Source organism: Macrosteles quadrilineatus, unplaced genomic scaffold (assembly GCF_028750875.1).
Source record: "Macrosteles quadrilineatus isolate MER2022 unplaced genomic scaffold, UCM_ALF_1.0 Scaffold_9__3_contigs__length_116548681, whole genome shotgun sequence".
NCBI lineage: Eukaryota > Metazoa > Arthropoda > Insecta > Hemiptera > Cicadellidae > Macrosteles > Macrosteles quadrilineatus.
This window is the reverse complement of record NW_026542602.1, coordinates 24,373,788-24,396,042: the sequence shown is the minus strand read 5'-3', so window position 1 is coordinate 24,396,042 and position 22,255 is coordinate 24,373,788. Positions and strand designations below refer to the sequence as shown.

The window sequence follows — 22,255 nt, the reverse complement described above, 5'->3', positions numbered from 1 at the left end:
AATCTAACTTTGAGGTTTACTAAATATATCTTTAAGATGTTTTGATCAAACTGCGGAAATGTTTAATAGGCTATCATTCATTCAACCGACTGTTTAACACTAAATAATTAAATCTTTGTGTGATTAAAATTAAAATTATATAGATTTAAATAATGATAAATAAATGCTACTAAACAAAATAACATGTTTTTAATATAATTTAAATAATGTCTTTTTAAATTGTGGTAAATGCTGTTTTTAAAGAATATGTTTATTTGCTCATTGCGACCAATGAGTTCTATCACTTAAATGTAATCGTTAAATATGACACTCAGGTCTAAATGAAAATTTACATCAGCTGTTATAGAACCAGTTGAGATTTTAGTATTTTAAAAAGTTTGCTGTATATATAATGGTTTTGGAAGTAATTCAATTAAGGGAAAAGTTCCTAAAAAAGGAATGTAAGTTAACAAAAAATTATATTTTAAGACTGGAGACCCTATTTATTATTCCTTTTATCTGATCATGAGAGTAGTGAAAATTACAAGTTTTAACAGAATGATTAAATAATAATTATTAATATTTGAGGTTGCATTCCATCAAATGGATATTCGTGTTAACAGATTTACAAGTTGTTGTCAGCAGCTAACGCCTATGGAGATGACAAGCAATCAATAAGAAAACTTTTCTCATGAATAGTTTACCAAAGTGTTTTAGGTGCTAAATTTATCTCATCAAATATCAGGGAATTTATCATAATGTTTTGATGGTGTCCTACGAAACTCTCTGTTAAACTCGTTTGCAATATCGGTTTGTAGGTAAGGCATGTCTATTTAACAAGTTAGTGATACTGTATCATCAACTATTTACACTGTCAGTGACCTCTTACTGGGAATGTGTTTCTGGTCAGAAAGTAACGAAAAATACATAGAAGGGTGTAATAAAAAATCTCTATGAAATAAACCTCCTGGGGGAAAGAGATACATAACTCAATTTGTGAGTTGAAGCATGTCGAACTTTCATAGAAAGCTTATCATTAGATAAATGCGAATAACGGAGTCAGTTTTACTAAATTGTGCGTTAGTCCTTTAAAAACGACTTTAGAAGGCTAACGAATATTTTTTTATTTACTTAAAATGTGAGTTTAACTAACTTGTACATTATTATCAGCTGAACACTGGATCACACCGTTTAGTAACTAGCTATCAACAGAATGTTTTTTATACTACATGCGATATTAGCTTAAAAATGGACAAGGTAAAGTATATATTTAAAGTTAACTTTATTTATTATCGTTTCTCGATATCAGATTCCTTTGGGTGAACGTCGAGAATTTGAACGTTAATGTTCAGGAAAATGGTAAACTGATACCTTGATGTCTTACAGTCAGTTACATGCTAAATGTTGCCATCTTTTACCAGAATTGCGTAATTTATATACTGTTTGTCATAGATTAAAGGAATGTGGTTGATCTAGAAGGGTTCGAGTGCTGGATATATGGCAATAATTAATTAGTTATTAATGAAATTATTAGAGTAAAAACTAACTTCAACCTTAATAAAAATTAGTTGGTGTAGTTTTATTCAGGCAAAATAATTGAGTTCCTATTATTATAATTATTATAATTTAATTGCATCGACACAAAAAGTAGTTCAACAGTTAATCTCTTAAGCTACTTAGACTAAACTAGGATTTATCGCTTAACTTTTTAGGTTGCTTCCGATGTCTTTCTACGTGGTAAAAAACTACTTCCGGAAGTCTAACTATACCCCAGTAGTTTTTAAAGAAAAACTGTATGAGATTGTATATAATTGTAAGATAACGTTACTTAAGTATAAAGAACGAAATTTTAAGGGTCTCGTCTTATAAAACAGTATTTAATTAAGTGTTTTGGGTTTTTTATATTTTTAGGTCGAAGAGACTTATAATTCCGTTACATGAGCAGCATTCACATGGAGCTCTAGAGGCACATGTAAGATATAAATGCTAATGTTTCCGTAGAGAGCTCGTGCGTTGCGGCATTGCAGTCATTAGTTGAATAATTTAACGACACGATACAATTAATACAAACACGTCAGTTTCTCTATGAATGTGGAGTTTTGATAAATCGTTTCTGACGTATATGACCTCTTATTTGTTCTGGTAGATGCAGTAAAGAGTATGAGACCGTTGGATATGTTGTTTGGTTAGTATTTTTGATACAACAATGAAACTGTATGACCGTATATATTGTAATTTCTAATGAAGTGGTGTTGAATAGCCTACAATATTGGCTAAAGTCAACCAATCACGTCTCACATTAATATTCTTTGGTTTTTCGTGTTTCTTGATTCATACTCCTGACCTTGTCTATACCATTTACTATAACTAACTGGAAATCCAATTATATGTTGACTCAATTTTGTAGCTGTTGATGATGTTGTTGATAGCAATTTGTATTTGTGATTAAAGTGTGTTCCTTATGTTGTGTGTGTGATTCTAAATTTATGTGCTTATTCTGTACTATTAATGTTAGTGAGTACAGTTGTGTATGGATTTCATAACTATTATTTTACCAGAGACCGTTGTATTTAACCATAACGGGCTTGGTTGCTAGTGATAAATTAAGAAGTTTTTGGTGCCTCAAATTTAAACAGCTTGATAATAAAACTAGTGTTGTTAATTAAGAGGGACGCTGCTGTCAACTCCGATGATATAATTAATTTTCGCTTTCATGCCTTACACAATTTTTAAAAGAAATATTAAGTTTATGTTTGATTTTTAGGTGGTTAACTTTGTCGTTTCTGAAATGTTAAGCTAGGTTTCTCACTTTGGAAGTGTTTTAAATAAATAATAAAAACCCATTTTAATTTGTTTCTTCTACTAATCTAGAATGCATACATCCATTTTCATATTAGTTTATTTAGTTTAGCCTCAGTTACTGTAATATTTTAGGGTGAGCTTTCAACTAAATATCATGCTAAGAATTTAATTTGAGACTGAATTTTAATCGCATTCAACGCAAGACAATATTGCGCCCTCTCACGAATAAGGAAGTTATAATTATACATAAACCAGTCACTATTATGTGTAGGAACGCCAGCAAGTCATATTTAAAACCAAATATGAATAAAAGATAAGTTTGGAACTAACAATAAACAATTAAAATTGTATAATTCACATACAACTTTATAACACCATTCTTGAATCATAATACATTTGGTTATCAAATATTGTCAACTAAATAGTTATTGATAGCAAGTTAATGCATTTTCTTCACATTTTTATACCGCTATTTCAAAGATTTTCAAAGTTATAAAATAAATAATAAATACATTTTTTTAATAATAACTAATATAAAGGTGTACTCAGTACTACACAAACCAACAATCAAAAATTTTGGTTACAAAATAAAAAGTATAGCATTATAGCATGAATTTATTTGTGTAAAATTACACCTTTAATAGTTCGATGACCCATGTAATTTAATGTTGCATTTCGTTATGGGGTTGACTCTCAAATGTGGATTTATTATTAATCACAGCTGTGAATAACGGTGATGGACAGTAGCCATCTGAAGTTGATTAGTGCCTTTCTATCCAAGTCACTTCTTATTCTTGTCTTGATCTTAAATAGTTCCCCTGGGAAATCATCAGAAAATAAATACTTGCTGTGAAAAAGAGTAACAGTTTCTTTAAATTAAGTTTCACTTGTTTTTATATTGATATTGAACAGTTTACTCAAACTAAATTTAACGCTACAAACTGAGAATGTACAATTTTATATTACAAATTGACGGTTTAGGTTTTTATATATTAGAACTCTGGGTTCATATCCCGCTAATCACCAATATTGCAATCTAAATATAGCCGTGACCACAGAGTAAAGAGTAAATTGCCTTGCTCTGTGACCGTGACCTAGTGGTCCGGTTCCCACCGTAAGCTTTAGGTCCTCCTGTGTATGAGACAAAACATTTCTTTATTTGAGAAACCCCTCCGTTAAAATGCATACTACAGTTTTTATGTATCTACCAAATGTATTTACTATTAATTGCAATTAAATTAAGATACTCATAAGCCATTCGTTATATCTTAAGGCATTTATTTTTCACTGTAGTTAGAAAATCTAAAGTAGACTCAGATTTGTATTAAAATTATATCACTTTGTACCAAACATCAGCTATGCTATCACATCATAACGTGTTTACCAACCATAAATAACTTGAAGATACTAACATAAGGTTATGCGAACTTGGGGGTAAGAAGCCCTGCTTAAAAATAGACTCAAAACCCCCGACAACTTTGAGGTAATGTTTATTCATCCAAAATCGTTGTATAAAATAACTTAACATTATTTTTACTTTACTGTTAATGTGCTTTTTACCATAGGAAGCTCTCTAATCGGTACTACATAGAAATAGGTCTTGCAATCAAGTAAAAACTATAGAGTGACAAATATACTTTTTGGTCCAATATATACTCTGAAATATTTGGTCACTGTATAACACGTTGCTAAAAGTCATTGCTGATTTGCTGGACTTGGACCCAGAAACTTCAAGGCAGGAGTTCTGAATCTAAACTTGCCCACATGTGCCCTCTAACATAATTTATACGTATATTAAAAATACAGTTTTTTAGCTATCGTGCATTGAACATATTATATCCATAGACATCTTTTAGGGTACACTTCAACTCTCATTTCCCATACAAGACAGTTTTACGTTTTCTTAGAATATTTGTATATGCTTTTAATAGGTAATTCCTTATAACCTTTCTCACTATTGAAGTAATAATTCCCACTTAAACTGACTGAACGCTAAGATCACACCAAGAATGTCAGATATTTCAATTTGGTGAAGTGCCAAAAATAAAACCCCAGAAGGTATGAGGTCGTCTAACTTGATTTACTTTCTCCATAAAGATTGCCCTACATCGGTCCAATTTCAGTTTTAACTCCAAGAAAATCTCCATCAACACATCTAACATCTTAAAAATCTATCAAAGAATTTTGCATTTGCAAAAATTGTGTTTTACAACGGCATTAGTAAAATTGCAGGTCTAATAATGAGCAACACATTGATTTTAAAAATGGGTTCCTCCTCGAAGTTTCTTTTTTGCTGGGTGTCAACTAAAGAGGAGGTTTAAGTGCTACTAAAAATAAAATCAAGAACACTTATTTACATCAATGTAATGTAAATTCAAATTATCATTAGTTTCCGTATTTTTTTATAATCACAGATCATAGTTTTTTTCTTAGTTTTCAAAATCAGTTAGTTGTAATTAATTGATACTTTATACAGTACCCTTTCTAAACACTCGTTATTTTAAATTTAAATTTCTTTCCATTATTACAGTTACCTACAACGTAATTTTTACTATTAAAAGTCCTGGCTCATATTAAAGAGGTATTTTCTCGTTTACTGGTTTGGTTTGATCAATTATCAACTATTAGTTTTCTATTATTTGAGAGGGGGACGCCACCTAGGTGCGTATTTTAACCAAAAAATATGAGTGAAGGATGGGTGTAGAATGGTAGAATGTTGTGAGATGATCATAGAAATATTTCTTATAATCATCTCATAACAAATGTGTAGCTTTGTTACTGACTAAGATCATAGATTAAAAGAAGTAGACATAAGATCAGCTGGTTTATCAGTCAAGATCATTTATTTGTAGCCCAATTAATTTATTTAAACTTCTGCTTCGTTATGTGATACCAAAGATATGCTATGCGTAGCATATGTAATCTTTGGTACGAGTTTCATCTTCCGTTTTGTCGATATCAAACAAATGTTTCCTTCATCTTCGAGTGTTAGACACTTAAACTCATTTCCTTTTAACCTTTGATAATTTAAATATTTGAATATATTCTACAGAATTGTTACTGTATCTAGGTCAGTGCCATTTTTATGAAACCTGAAAAACACTTGTAAGGTCAATCAATCCAAACTAATATATAATGTTTATGTACGTCTGACACTCTTGTCATTAGGAAGCAGGGAAAACATCTATTATTTTATACGTTTCAAGATAGATGAAAACAAAATTATTGTTTTAAATTGTTAGTTTAACTACAAACTCATGCGATAATTGTATTTTAATTATCTTTTTTGATTCCATTTATTTGTTGTAGACGGTTTTAAAAACAATAAAAATCAATCAAAATACATTGCGCTCTCCAATACCCAAAGAAGATGAAGGCATTTCCCTTAGGAAACGGAGGGATGTGACGCGGCAAAGCCGTCAATTCACTTTGTTCGTGAAATCGTCTAGCCTCGAAGCATTGCGCTTCAAGGCGTGGCATGCCTTAACTTATTTTTGGCTTGCGTTCGATGAAATAATGGAAAATGTTCAAAGACCTGTATGGATTTAAAATGGGAGATCTAATTTTGATTACATTGCTTTACTTGTGTTCTAAAAATTTGTATGCATGAGTAAAATTCGACATTAAGATATTATAGGATATCTTTACTACGAATTATTTATAGGGCAAAATTTACCATACCTACTAAAAAAAAAAATCCATACCAACCTAATAACCAACATATCACACTCAACAACTTGCTTCGTCACAAAAGAGTTGCCTTTTTAGCCTGGACTCATGAATCTGTGCGTTTAAAAGATCTGCTGAAGAACGTAAAATGTGTTATTTAACACAGGGGCAGTAGTATTATTCAAGTAGACATGCATAGACGTTAAGTTCACACGGTATTCGAAAAACCTGTTCTATAAGTAACAAGTATTTTCACCATATACATCGGTATTCCGGTGGCCTGTAATTCCATAACACCATCGTAAAAAATTTGGATTTCCCTTAGTTTTAGCCATCAAGTAACCAAAACAAAGGGAAGTATAGAAGAAAGAGATGTGTGAAAAGTATACTGCGAGTAAGGTAAGGGGATATTGCATCGAACGCGTTTACTTATTCAAAACTGGAAACTTGAGCTGTAGACAAAGTACGGAAAGGAAAGTTTTGTTTCCCGAGATCTATAAAGAAACCTCCATCTGGAAAAGTAGCCATCATTTCTGAGATCACGAACAGTGTCCGTCTTGGAAATAGGGTTTGTTTTAAATCCATACGTGACGTTAATTTGTATAACTTTAAATGTTAGTTGAAGATATTTTATAACATAGCCAACTTTAGGAATCGTATCCAATGTAGAAGTGACGTGTCAAGGCGTTATATACGTATATTATCTGTATCTCATTCAGGTTTTAATGTCCCACCTTCACATTTTAGGGTGCTAGGCTACAGCCCGGGATTGTTTTACACATAACTAAGCTAGGAGTTCGCACCTTTAGCACAAAGCCGCAAGCCTTTGGTGGTTGGCGGGATTTGAACCCGGGACATTTCATCAGAGTTGGATTTGTACATTTGTTGGATGAGTTGGATTGATCGACATCCTGAGAGGTCGTAAATAGCAGAAACATTGTGAATGCTTGGAACCTGCCACAAGTTTTTGGAGAGTGGTTTTCTTGACAAAGGTTCCAAAGAAATCATCCTAACATCATCGACCTCCTCGCAGTCAATTAGATAAAAGTTAATCGGCAGTCTTCTCTGGCCTGCTGCAGTTCTTGCAAAACGGGCCCGTCATACAACTTCAGTCAGATGCAGATGAAATTAAGTTTGAAAACGAATTGGTTAACTTGTATACGAGATATTTTCTGGATAATATTGTGAAAGAGTTTATATCTGTATAATCGGTTTCGCAATATTATCTATAAACGATCTCGCGTACAAGTTTACGGATTGGTTTAATGGGAAGCCCCTTTCTCCGTGCCTATATACTCTACCATATTCTATGCAATCATAATTAATCAGCGGAAGACGATAAAAATGCCCACATGCAAATTAGTCTTTGACATTTACAAGCATTATCGGTATTTTTATACAATGCAATTACCTAGTGATTTTACTTCATTGTACACAATTACGCCAATCGTTTTCGCCTGAACTGTGTCAACATCGTTTAATGAAATAAAAAATATGCAACTGAAAAAAAAATCTTTGTCAACCGTTAGTTTTATCTATCTATACTTATATTGAGGAATTCGAGATATTGAGGTTCGAGTAACTGAGGTTCTACTGTAATACTATTATAAAATGGAGGTTTTGTCTGTTTGCCTGTGTGGCTGCTATGATTAAAATACCAAACAGATTTAGCCAAAATTAAGCACAAATATAGTCCATATATCGAGGAATATCCTATAAGCATATTCACTTCCCTGATTTCCCCTCGGGCTTCGCCCCGTGGTTGTCCAAAGTTTTGAGGTGAGGTTTTCAAAAGTAAATATGGATTAGTCTCCATTGCGAAGCACGGGTACAAGCAGTAAATGTATAATTTGAGCAATTCTTTTCAGGTCATCAATTTAATGTTTTCACTTTAAATAATAGTGATTAATTTAGAATTAAATTGCAAAGACTGTTTGACTATTAAAACGTTGTTTACGTTATACTGAGGATAGAATTCCAATCCATCGATATACAACCACCAGAAAAAATACAAGACCTTCACGTGTCCTTAATCATGTGGCTCCTTCCATATATTTTACGAAATGTCCCTTTTGTTAAAACTGAACTATCGCTTGTTGGCTTAAAAGTATAAAGTCTATAGGTCTTTCTATTTAATTATTTAAACCATGGGTTTTTACAAAAATAAACATTTCTCAATATTCTTCGGATCATACATAATAAGAATCATATAATACTTTAGCTTGTAACTACCTAAGTGCACAAGTGATTATCAGGAGCGTCTCTGCAGATGACAGCTTGTAATAACACCATGTAATAGAGCCGTGGTCTGTACGAACAGCTGTTTGATCAGCCAATTGGCTGCAATGAATACTGCAAATGTGACTATCGTCACCATAACATTAAAACTTTGAATTTATATACATATAAATATTGTATTTAGTACATAATATGTTTTCCGTCCCTAGGTATTTTATTCTACACCTAACTGTAGATAAAATATATTCCATATAGATTCATTATCCCTTCATAGTAGGTCCCATCAGGTTCTTATAGAGGCCGTTATATCAGCTCGTATTCGTTGTTGTTTAAGCAACTTTTAAATAGTTTAAATCACATAAACCAATCACGTAAAACGTCACCAGCAAAAAGCACACAGAAAATTAAGCATCAGTTTTACAATAAGATTACATCTCCAATTGCACTATTCAGAATCAATGTCCAAATCGACCATCAAATTGCCGTGAAACTTTGGGAATTGCCCCACTAAACTTTAGAAGTCTCACGTATTTTTCCCCCTTTCCAACCTAAAACCCCTTTTATCTGACCTCAAAGTTTCCATTTTCATCTTATGATACTTATTTCGTCGATTGGTTCGCGTACATAAAATTAAAAAGTACATTATTTAAATTTGCCCTCGTTTATTTCAAAACGATGTTTACACTGAAACGAATCTGACTTACTATGAAAAATTTCATGAAATTAGGTGTTACAACGATTTATTGATTATAAAAATTGTGTATGACTACAAGCATGATTAACTGAATACTGTACACATTTAAAATACATTAACACTGTAGGGTGATAATAACCCGTTGCAAATCACATGACCATTTGCTATTTAAAACAATAAGACTGGAACTGACCATTTTTGAAATCAATTTCAATGACTTTTGTGTTGTCAGACAGAGTTCAGCTATTTACTGGTGTTTAATTAGAGCTCTGTCTCCGATATACGATATATGGCAAGATATTCGTTTTATACTCCGCGATTTGAGATGCACTGTACCTTGCTATCGAAGATTCGCGATTTATTACGGATTACTAGTTTCAGAACTTAAATTCTTGATTTTATATCTATTTCAATCTATTCTTCAATATACTTTGGAATTTGTAGTTATTTTAAATTACAAGCAAGGATTGCATTATATTTAGTTTGTACAGTTACGACAATTCAATTGTAAATGTAACAATGGATCTCTGAAACCATTTCTCTCTGATATACAGTGGATAAACGACGACAAAGTATTTCGTGAGATAAACTAAATTTTCGTTATTTAAATCTACATTCTTAGCGGTTTTAAATCCTTGATCATATTTGTTCTAATCATGTTTTACAACCATTTTCCATTAAAACACATGTTCTATTGCCTTTGAAATCGATTGTTGCGTGAAAATCTTAGGTAATAAAACATATTATTACTTCCCTAGTTCGCAAACAATCAAGTAATATTACTGTTCTGTTGCAGGTAAGTACTACAGCATGATGATCCAGTGGACGTGAGCTGGTCGACGACACGTAAGTAAACTTATCATTCATTTAAAGCTATAAAACAATCTAATGATACAGTGAATTCTAAATTTAGTTGGCCCTAGTTGTCTGTTCGCGACTTGTAGGTTCTACAATGAAACAACGGAAGAACCATTGCAGCTTCCAGTACTCAGGTAAGCTTGAAACTGATTTTTTCTGCGGTATTTTGCATTCGTATATGTAACCAAACAACATAAGCCGTAATTTAATGAATCCTACATACATACAATAAGTTATTTGTTTGTTTCCAGCCTGCTAAACAGACTATGAATATTTTACCGGTAAAATACTGTTATAGTAGAACGCTACGAATTTCTTAATGGTTTTGCATTACTAGTTGATATTGTAAAAACATGTGAATACAACTACTTTAGACACTAAAGAAGAAATTTCAGCCATACGAATTTATAACTGTAATTAGTTTTCAATTCCAAGAGAACTTAGTTGAATGAGCTCTTTTACAGTGTGTTACTATTGATGTTACTCTTTTAGTTTTTCATACTATAGTATTACATTGGAGAGGAGTGATATAATTTACTGCATTGTTAAGTTACTCTTTGGTTTAAGAATGGTGAGAAGGTTAGTTTATTAGGGGGAAATGGTATTTTACAGCAGAAAACTAGGTTAGTATTTACTACTTTTTATTTATTGTTTAGTAGCCTACAACTTTAACTTGCGAATGGAACCTTTTTTCATGCATAACTTTTTTTTGTCAGTATTTTAGGCTTATCATTGAGACTCAAACATCTTTCTATCACGATATCTTGATCCTTTATTATTTAACTCTTATTTTGAAATATCCTAGTCTAGAAATTTATCTTTTACAACATTTTTGATGTAAAGCCTATCTCAACTGATTTGTTTGTACATCTATATATATAATACGTGAAGCCGTTTTTTGTTAACGCAACTTCTCCCTTATTTGCGGACCAATTTCAACGTTAAGGTGTCAAAAAATTCGTCTCAATATGTAGTTTTGCAATAAGGTTTTAGAATTTTTAAATGCCAACTCTTAAGGGCGTGAGACCCTCTCAAATGTCGGGTTTTCCCCATAAGAAATACATAGAACAAATTTAAAAACAAAAACAGCTGTTTATAAAAAGAAACTCATTAGCTTTTTGGGAGTAAGTATTAATGTTTGCAATACAAGTTAAACAGTTAATCAGTTTTGTTGGAAGAACAGAAAATGCCTCAAGTTCAAATAAGAAATATTGAAAACGGGAGGATGAGACAATTAATAATAAGATATCTTATGCGTATGAGGGGAGTAGAAAAAGAGAGGTAGAAAATACACCAACACAATCCAGACATTTCAAGTCAAAAATAAGAAGTTGCTATTGAAAGCTTTAGTGGCAATGTTAGACCAAACATAAGTGAAGGAATTAGTGTTTATGTATTCAACGATCGAGTAGGGACAATCAAATTTATTTTTATGATTCTAAGGCAAATAATATACGCTGTTCAAAAAGAGAAAGCTGCAATTGCTATCCCAATGTTATAGCTACAATAGTTAACTAACCTATTTCGACAAACGAATCCATACTTTCAAAACTTTGGGACAGGTATTAAGAGAACCCCAGAAACTCCAAAGAACCACGTAAGTACGTTCTGATGCGAGGCATATACTGAGACTGAGAGACACGTTAAGTTAACCAACATTCAATGGTGTTGCTACTTTCAAAGCAGGTTATGGCTTTCCAGTTGGTAATCCGGAGACTTTTCGGGATTCTATATGAAAAAAAAACCGTTGGTTTAGGAGGATGTTTCAAATAAAATAAATAAAATTAACAAACTAAAAAACCCCAACTAAATTACTTGACACAGGTTATCAGTAAGGCAACAGTTTTCTTCAGTTCTTAATGCTGGAAAAACTTTGTTGCAACATGTTAACTCGAATTGAAGCAGAACGTTTAGCTTACATTAAAAGTTATCAGTTAAAACTCAGAGCAGAAATAATGTAGGTGAACATTGACGACGCAATACTTGAATTTAAGCATAACGCTCTCCTCGGTGTTATGTTTCATACTATGCGGCTCATTGAGCCGCACGGGTTCTCTAGTTTTAATATATTTACCTACGTGGACTAGCACGAGTTTTAACCCACTAAAGACCACAATCTTCACTGTATCACTGATGATCTATTATCATTGAGCTGATATCAAGTTAGCCAACCACAGTTAGGTAATCAGTCTTCAACCTGAGGTAGATGAAGGGATCACTTGACAGCTGATCGTTGTTTTGTGAACACTCGCCAAAGGCTTAACACTTCAACTGGCGAGTTGTCAAACGCACAACTCGGCGAAAATAAAAACTTCATCTCTTCAATCCCGCTTTCAGTTTGATCACATTCGTGACGAAAGACACTCTTAGGCATTACTATAGACTAATCAACACAAGTATATTTCTCATCCCATTGTGAACGTTGAACCTCGTTTTTTCGTGTCTAGTTCATGTCCGGCGACACTGATCGCTAGTATCGACAAAATTGTGTTTGTATCATTTTAGGGTAAATTTCATGGTTGGTACTTAACTGTTTGGTTGTATAACTAATAGACGAGTTATTGTTTATGATAATATCATTTTATTTGGTAAAGAGGTTTTAAATTACTGAAATAACAAGAAACAAGTTGTAAACAAAACACGACCTCTAAAGTGCACCGGACAGAACTAAGAATAAAATTGGCTTCAGCTGTTCCATAGGGATGAGAAATGAGAATGGTACTACGCAAAAATATCGCATGGATTCTTTAGCCAGCTAGACACCAGAGATAATTTAAGTTATGAAAAACCTCCTTCAGTATCATCTTTGACGAAGTAAATAACTAGGATCCTACGTTCAAATTGTATAATTTAAGGATAAAAATAAGGGAAGTCAACTCAATGTAGACCATACAATATCTGTAGTCATATAAAGTATTAAGGTAAATGCACCAGTGGCTGACAGTGCTCCAGTAGCTGACAGTTTGAGTTTCTTTACATTATAATGTGGTCTCTTAAAAATATTTACACATGATTGCATTGTTAGAAGAACATATGTTTATTCTTGATTTGTTTACAAAAAAATCAGTTAAATTTAGCCCATACTTGCGGAATGGTGGTGGTTTGAAAGCGACCCTGTCCGTACACATCACATTTAGTCGATTCCCTTAATGAAATTGTTAAGAAAGTTAGTTTGGTTTTTTGTCATTTCGCTAAATTTCTTAAATAGTATTAATGATTAGGCTCATTATTTTGATCAATTATACCTTTGTTGACAATTTCATGAAAAAATTGGGGCGTTAGGGGTTTTGGATTTAAAATTATATCAATGTCAGGCTTTGGTACACAAAAGCCATACAAGTTCCAATAGCTGACAGGGGATATTTGCTACTTGCACAATATATTAAATTGGTTTTACCCATCGAAATTTGCATGCTATTTATAATTTATGTGATCTCACAATTTTATAAAATGATTTTAATTTTTTAATTAATAAGCCAAATTATCTAAAAAAATGTATATATGTTTTTAATATAAATAAAAAATAAATTTTTTTTTTATGTAAACATTTTTTATTTTAAAATATGTAAAATAAATTTTCTTAACAACGTTTTACATGATTTTATAATTTAATTATTAAGTTAGATTTTATTCGTCTTATAAATTATAAAACCCTTAGGTTTAGCAGCTAGTACATGTATAGTTCCAGTGTCAGCTACTGGGACAACTGACTGTCAGCTACTGGTACAAGCACTTTTTTCACTGTCAGCCACTGGAACACGTACAAAGGTTGAATTAAGTTTAAAAATGTTATAAAATATATTTAAAAAACCCTTTTTGTATGACAAATTTGAAAACTACACTAAATTTAGAATCACATAAAATCCGCAATATCTCTTTAGTTCCTATTTATTCAAAACCACGGATTATTAAGTGCGTATAGTTTCTTATACTGTCAGCTACTGGTGCGTTTACCTTATAATATTATGAACCAAGGGAGGAAAAGAATTTTGAGGATTGCACACAATAGGATAGAATCATTCAACTCACTAGGATAGTCATTCAACTTTGTTTACTTTGGGTTGAAAACTTGACTTCAACTGGTTCATTTAGATTTTATGTTTACTTTAGTAGCAAAAATCCATGGTTTGACCTTTTGTGTTATTATGACGTCTCAGATACAACTATAAAAAGATTTTGTCTTTACAAAGTTATATCCAAGGTGCTAAGCCATTTATGTGAAAAATAGCTTCGCTTATACAGTACTATGATAACGCCGACTAGGTAGAGTTATTAATACTTACTTTATTGTTACTAGAGTTACTTTACTTACTAATATTACTTATTGGTTATCGAAATTGTAGTATTGCGCCACAGCAACATAACGGATTTTCTGTTTTGTCAAGTTTTAATTTCCGAAATTTAAATTTATCCATCTCAGTGCGTAAGATGAGTTCAGGTAAATATTGGGGGACTTGGGTGTTATAGTGCACGTATAACTTAACTTTTAAATTACATTTTCTTATATAAATGTAGGGATATGATAAATAGGCTAAGTTTATTTCGTTCACTTAAAAATTATTTTTCACAGCAAACAGTATTATAAAACAACGTTTTGTGCACTATATGTAATATTCAAATACAAATTAACTAGTTGTCCATTGTTTATGTGTCGTTAGCTAGCATAACAACTACAAATCTTTTAATTATTTTGAACCCAAAGCTACAATTGTGAAACCTTGAGTATAACTGTCAGTTTGCCGTTTTTCAACAAAGAATAATGATTCTCATCTTATTTACTTATTTTACTTTCCAAATTGCTTGTCATAATAATTAGGCTGTTAGCCACGTTAGTTCCAATAAAAGTAAGGTGGCCAATAGAGATAAAACAAAATTAATGAGTGCAACCATGGAGGTGAACTGGTGTAGATCACGTGGCTTTTGTCTAACGCAATCTCTCTAGTTTTCCCGCGGTTCATTACTGCCTTGTTTATTTTCCCGTCATTGTCCAAACACAAACTTTTGAGGTTAGATTGGAAAGGATTGTTAGCGTACAGAGTGCCACATTTATTTATTTTCTACACATTTTAACACAGTAACAAGGGACAAGGTACTAGTCGATACAAATTCAAATGATAACTAATACATCACAGAAAGAGACTTACAACGATAATCAATAGATGGTTCCTTATAGACTGTAAATCGAAATAATTTTTATTCAACCTTCTTAAGAAAGGTTTTTGTGTGGAATCCTATCGAATGAAATTAGTAGAATTTATTGTTGAACATTAAAGTCAAACTGAGGAGCCCTATAAAAGTATTAGGATTCACATTTCGTTTTAGAGGTTAGATACATTTATGTTTCCTTGATATTGTAATAATATTCTTTTTCTAATATCGAATTTTTTCAAGTATGCAAATTATAGCTTCTTATTTTTTATCAAGAATATTATAAGTTAAAACCCCATGCACACTATTTATGAACAAATTGTCCCCATATTGTTATTGGTATATTATAAATTATTTTATATACAGATTACACGCTAGGTGTATTCTAATAGAGCTTGGCACCAGTAATCTTTTTATCAAATTATAAAATAAGTAAACGTTTATTTAATCCCTCCCCTAAAAGTGGTTTAACCCTAAACTCTTAGACTATATTTTCATATGTTTTAGAGCATAGTTTAGGCCTGATTGTTCACATTTCATTCCCCCGCTTTACTTCAGTAATTCAACAGTGGTATCCTCTTCGTAGGGGAAGGCTAACGATCTTAAAATTATTCACCAGTATTAAATTAGCCAGCAGTATTAAATTAGCAGTATTAAACAGCCCTTGTAAGACTAGTCGCAAACCGTGATATTGAGCCATAACCAAGCCGTCAGCACCACATCCCCGTGCCAAATTGTATCCGAATAGGCCAATATAACCGACAGATTATAACGTGGCCACAGTATCGTGAAATGAAATTAATACTCTGTGATGCGAGATAAGACGGGCATGTTTCGATTGGTGGGTGTGGGGGCGGGTGGAATTCACAACTGTTGGATGCCCGGCTCTGCCAAATTTGTTGACGGGCAAAGTGGGAATTGTACCCGATTATGTGCTGAAAGTAAGGAACTTTCAGCCTCGTGTTAGTTCTTATAATTTTTGTATATTCGTACAGCAAAATATTAGAAAATAATTCATTAGATCATTATAGGCCTACACATCCTCACAGGGTGTAATTTGAAATGTGCTATTTCAATGATTTGACCTGATTGAGGATCTGTTCGTTGTATTCTACCGTCAGAGGATTTACGTTAGTTATTGTATCAAATTTATCAATTAGCGTAATTATTTATTATACATGTTCAGTTGTAGTTTACTTTCACTACCTAATATTGTTTATACACTATTAACAGACTCTCAAAAAATGTTTATATTTGGTTTCTATTATTTCCTGCACTTTTTATCCTAAAATAAAAATTAGGTTTATTCTAAATATAAAATTACTTTTAATAAATTTCAGTTGCTTTAAATATAAATACTCAACAATTTTATTTAGGGAGATACCAAACATTGAATAGACTTTGCATTATTTCATTATTTGTCATTACAAATTTCGCCACTTCACTTAATTTTTAACCTCCTTTAGCTTAAACAACCGTAAACTTTGATTTAAATTCATAACCATTCGTGTTCATATTCACAAATTAAACTTATTCGGCAGAGAGAAAGTTATCCAATCTATTCGTAAGCATAAACTTGAGGAGTATGTTTTATCTATGATATAAACCCTTAAAACTGATTCCGCATGTGGGTCCCGTGTTCAACACAGCGACCACATAGTACAAATTTTGTTTTAATTTTTGTTTTTTAGTTTGTACTCTGTGGTCGCTGGTTCAACGGCACGCCTGGTTCCCACCCCCCGGTTTTCCGAGCTCGTATACATTTTCCTCAATAGAAAGTATACGTATTGAAAGGGAAACTGAGGGTAAATTTAACGGTCGTGTACAGGGTTGGCAGCCCTGGGTGTGGGATCAATAGCGGGCGTGAGACTGTATTTTCTCCTCACTGTTCAGTCCCCGGCTAGTCTCTGAGTGTGCGGGTTGGTGCGGGTCAAGTGCCGGTCTTGGGTTTATTCTGGATATTACCACCCCACACAGGTTACATAGCTACACAACCCTCCCACAAATATACCCGACATACAAAACATGTGGTACAAAGCTACACATAGTCCAATACCAATATAGATGTACTAAATGTACCCTTTTGATAATTTCATTCAGGGGTAACTACCTGTTTGTGAGTTGACCTGATGGTTTATATATTGCCACTCTTTTGTGCATATAAACCACCTATTGTTGTGCTAACTGTATCTTGATCGCTTCAATTTGTACGTTGGTTAAGTTTACGTTTGCCGCTCTTTTTGGATGCCAAGGTGTCAAAAGTCTTGTCGAATATCTCTTCATATTTTGCATATGCATATAATGAATTTTTAAGAAAATATTTGTGTGTGTAAACCACCAATAGCTGTACTAACTATCTCTTGTTGATAATTTCAATTCTAAGTAACTAACTGTTTGCAAAATGACCTGATTGACTATTTTACGTTCACCCCTCTTTCTATGTTCAGGTGTAAAATTTCGTGCGGTCAAAGCATGCAAATTACGATAACACTATTTTATAATGTACATTAATACAATTTCCAAACATAATATGTTTGTAGAAATTTTAGACAACCTGTAGACAAACTGTTGGATGAAAATCCTGGTTTTACATTTGTCTTTCTTTTTGCAAGCCAATGTAAAAAATCTTCGAATTTCGGATTTATTACATATTTAATGTATTTTCAAAACATAGTGTGAATATAAACCACCAATAGATGATGTAACTATACATGTTGATAATATAATTTTGATGTTTCCACCCTTTTGCGAGATGACCTAGTTTTTCTGTTACGTTTGCCACTTTTTTACGCCAAGGTGTAGAGACGCGACAAATTTCACACTACTACAATATATCGACATACAGTATTACTTATGTCAATATACAATTAGTTTACTGAATATTATTTTAACCTGTTTAAGTAAATAGTAGTAAAATTAAAAAAAAAAATATTCCTATTAGTTTACCTTCAAGTCTGCTAAAGTTTTCTTAGTTCCAAAATCGCTATAAAAAGCACACTAATGTGTTTAATACATTTTTGACGTATCGTCGATAGCTAGTAAAGTATACGGTAGTAAGCCCATGCTGTTGGATAGTAAATAGCTCTTTGAATGGGTTAGACTTATCTCAATAATACATAGAGTAACTAAATGCAAGGGTAATAAGAAATAGAGTGTATATTTCAATTATAAACAATTCTATCTCACTATATCACTTTATAGTGTTCTACCTCCCGAAGGAATTAACTCTAAATTCCGTTTAGGTTTTAAGTTGAAAGTCCATTGCTGGTGAATGTGATTTGAAGCTCTTTGAGGTATTATTGTGGAAATTGGTAAATGTAAGCTTCACTATATTTGGTAATCATAAATTTAAACTCATATTTATTGGTGGATAACAACCTAGAAAATAAAGAAATATCACTCTAACTGGGTATTTTTTTTTAGAAAATTTTGTTTACGGTAAAATGGGAATAAAACTTGACACTCGGTTTTAATCTTAGTGAAAATGCACTTGCTCCTTTTATAAAACGTCACATGATATTTTGATTGATAACGAAGATTACATTAAAACTGCAAGCGCGTCCCGTTAATTAAGATGGCATTTTAATCGTTCTTTACAAAACTTTGGCTCGAGCTGAATCGCTGTAATGATTAATTACATGAGAAACTCTGGTTCTCAGATTATAAAACAAAAAGAATCCTCTTTACAATCATACTGGTGAACTTTCTTTTGAGGCCGTCGCTTAGTTAAAACTTCGGCTGTCTCGAATCAGTGGGAGAGTTTAATTTATAAACTAACTAGTGAACTTTAATTAATTACGGCATTGCTAGAGTTCTAAACAAAGTGCAGTGAACATTGTTTTAATATTATTCGTTTTAATTACGTGTTTAGCTGTATGAACTAGTAGTTTAATCGTTATATTTGCTCCTTATATATAAATCTGACGAATGTATGTCCATGATAGATACTTATGTTTTTTGTATTCCAAAATGATTATCAATTCAATAAAAACAGATTAACCAAACAAACACAATAAGTATCAATAAGTGAGTACCAATGTTAATTTGTATTATCTTCGTATATTTACAGTACTGTGCTTAACCATGAAGGTATACGAATTACTTCTATTTTGCTAAATCTAAATATTTTCTTTGTGCATTATTGCCAGAAATAATTAACTAAATTTATCACCCACTTTGGTGATGGGTAAACGTTACATTTTAACATGACGAAAAGCATTTATCCGATAATGTATTCGGTGAATAATGTTGTAGGGTTTCATAATGATAAGTAGGAATAGGTGGAAAAAATTTACAACATTTTAATTGAAGATTTGCAATACATCATAATTGGATTCCATGAGCACTCTCAATCAATAGTAAATAATGAGGTCTCGGGTCGTTGTAAAATGTATGTTTTTTATCTAGCTTCGTTATACCATAAACTTTTTTATATTGCATGGCAGGATATAATGGGTAAACTCTTTTTATTATCAAACATATAGCGTAAAATGTAAACCCCGTTTAGATAATATCAACAAATTCTTGAACAAGCTACAATCAGAAAGGACTACAATCACAAGAAGACTAATGCTGCTCTGCTGTTGAAGTGGATTTAACGACAGCGGTGCGTGAGACGCGTGAAAAGATAGCAAACGAGGCATTGGACGTGTGAGATGTAACTAAAGTTGCTTCTACAGTAGTAACTATAACTTGTAGGACTAATGTTGGTCTGTAGAAGTGGATTTCACGACAGCGGTGCGTGAGACGCGTGAAAAGGTAGCAAACGAGGCATCGGACGTGTGAGATGTAACTGAAGTTGCTTCTACAGTAGTAACTATAACTTGTAGGACTAATGTTGGTCTGTTGAAGTGGATTTCACGACAGCGGTGTGTGAGACGCGTGAAAAGGTAGCAAATGTGGCATTGGTTTTCTATTTTGCTAAATCTAAATATTTTCTTTGTGCATTATTGCCAGAAATAATTAACTAAATTTATCACCCACTTTGGTGATGGGTAAACGTTACATTTTAACATGACGAAAAGCATTTATCCGATAATGTATTCGGTGAATAATGTTGTAGGGTTTCATAATGATAAGTAGGAATAGGTGGAAAAAATTTACAACATTTTAATTGAAGATTTGCAATACATCATAATTGGATTCCATGAGCACTCTCAATCAATAGTAAATAATGAGGTCTCGGGTCGTTGTAAAATGTATGTTTTTTATCTAGCTTCGTTATACCATAAACTTTTTTATATTGCATGGCAGGATATAATGGGTAAACTCTTTTTATTATCAAACATATAGCGTAAAATGTAAACCCCGTTTAGATAATATCAACAAATTCTTGAACAAGCTACAATCAGAAAGGACTACAATCACAAGAAGACTAATGCTGCTCTGCTGTTGAAGTGGATTTAACGACAGCGGTGCGTGAGACGCGTGAAAAGATAGCAAACGAGGCATTGGACGTGTGAGATGTAACTAAAGTTGCTTCTACAGTAGTAACTATAACTTGTAGGACTAATGTTGGTCTGTAGAAGTGGATTTCACGACAGCGGTGCGTGAGACGCGTGAAAAGGTAGCAAACGAGGCATCGGACGTGTGAGATGTAACTGAAGTTGCTTCTACAGTAGTAACTATAACTTGTAGGACTAATGTTGGTCTGTTGAAGTGGATTTCACGACAGCGGTGTGTGAGACGCGTGAAAAGGTAGCAAATGTGGCATTGGACGTGTGAGATGTAACTAAAGTTGCTTCTACAGTAGTAACTATAACTTGTAGGACTAATGTTGGTCTGTTGAAGTGGATTTCACGACAGCGGTGCGTGAGACGCGTGAAAAAGGTAGCAAACGAGGCATTGGACGTGTGAGATGTAACTAAAGTTGCTTCTACAGTAGTAACTATAACTTGTAGGACTAATGTTGGTCTGTAGAAGTGGATTTCACGACAGCGGTGCGTGAGACGCGTGAAAAGGTAGCAAACGAGGCATCTGACGTGTGAGATGTAACTAAAGTTGCTTCTACAGTAGTAACTATAACTTGTAGGACTAATGTTGGTCTGTAGAAGTGGATCTGACGACAGCGGTGCGTGAGACGCGTGAAAAGGTAGCAAACGAGGCATCAGACGTGTGAGATGTAACTAAAGTTGCTTCTACAGTAGTAACTATAACTTGTTGGACTAATGTTGGTCTGTAGAAGTGGATCTAATGACAGCGGTGCGTGAGACGCGTGAAAAGGTAGCAAACTAGGCATCAGACGTGTGAGATGTAACTAAAGTTGCTTCTACAGTAGTAACTATATCTTGTAGGACTAATGTTGGTCTGTAGAAGTGGATCTAACGACAGCGGTGCGTGAGACGCGTGAAAAGGTAGCAAACGAGGCATCAGACGTGTGAGATGTAACTAAAGTTGCTTCTACAGTAGTAACTATATCTTGTAGGACTAATGTTGGTCTGTAGAAGTGGATCTAACGACAGCGGTGCATGAGACGCGTGAAAAGGTAGCAAACGAGACATCAGACGTGTAAGATGTAACTAAAGTTGCTTCTACAGTAGTAACTATAACTTGTTGGACTAATGTTGGTCTGTAGACGTGGATCTAACGACAGCGTGCGTGAGACGCGTGAAAAGATAGCAAACGAGGCCTCAGACGTGTGAGATGTAACTAAAGTTGCTTCTACAGTAGTAACTATAACTTGTAGGACTAATGTTGGTCTGTAGACGTAGATCTAACGACAGCGTGCGTGAGACGCGTGAAAAGATAGCAAACGAGGCATCAGACGTGTGAGATGTAACTAAAGTTGCTTCTACAGTAGTAACTATAACTTGTAGGACTAATGTTGGTCTGTTGAAGTGGATTTCACGACAGCGGTGCGTGAGACGC

The 22,255-nt window shown here is 33.2% G+C and overlaps 1 protein-coding gene across 1 annotated transcript in view; it reads left to right on the top strand.

The window, feature by feature from the left end:
• Positions 1 to 17,313: 17,313 nt before the first annotated feature.
• LOC129003288 (uncharacterized) overlaps positions 17,314 to 22,255 on the top strand; it is a 144,275-nt gene continuing 139,333 nt past the window's right edge. The window contains exon 1 of the mRNA XM_054431578.1: positions 17,314 to 17,365. The gene's annotated coding sequence lies outside the window, so the exon portion shown is untranslated. The remainder of the gene's footprint in view (positions 17,366 to 22,255) is intronic.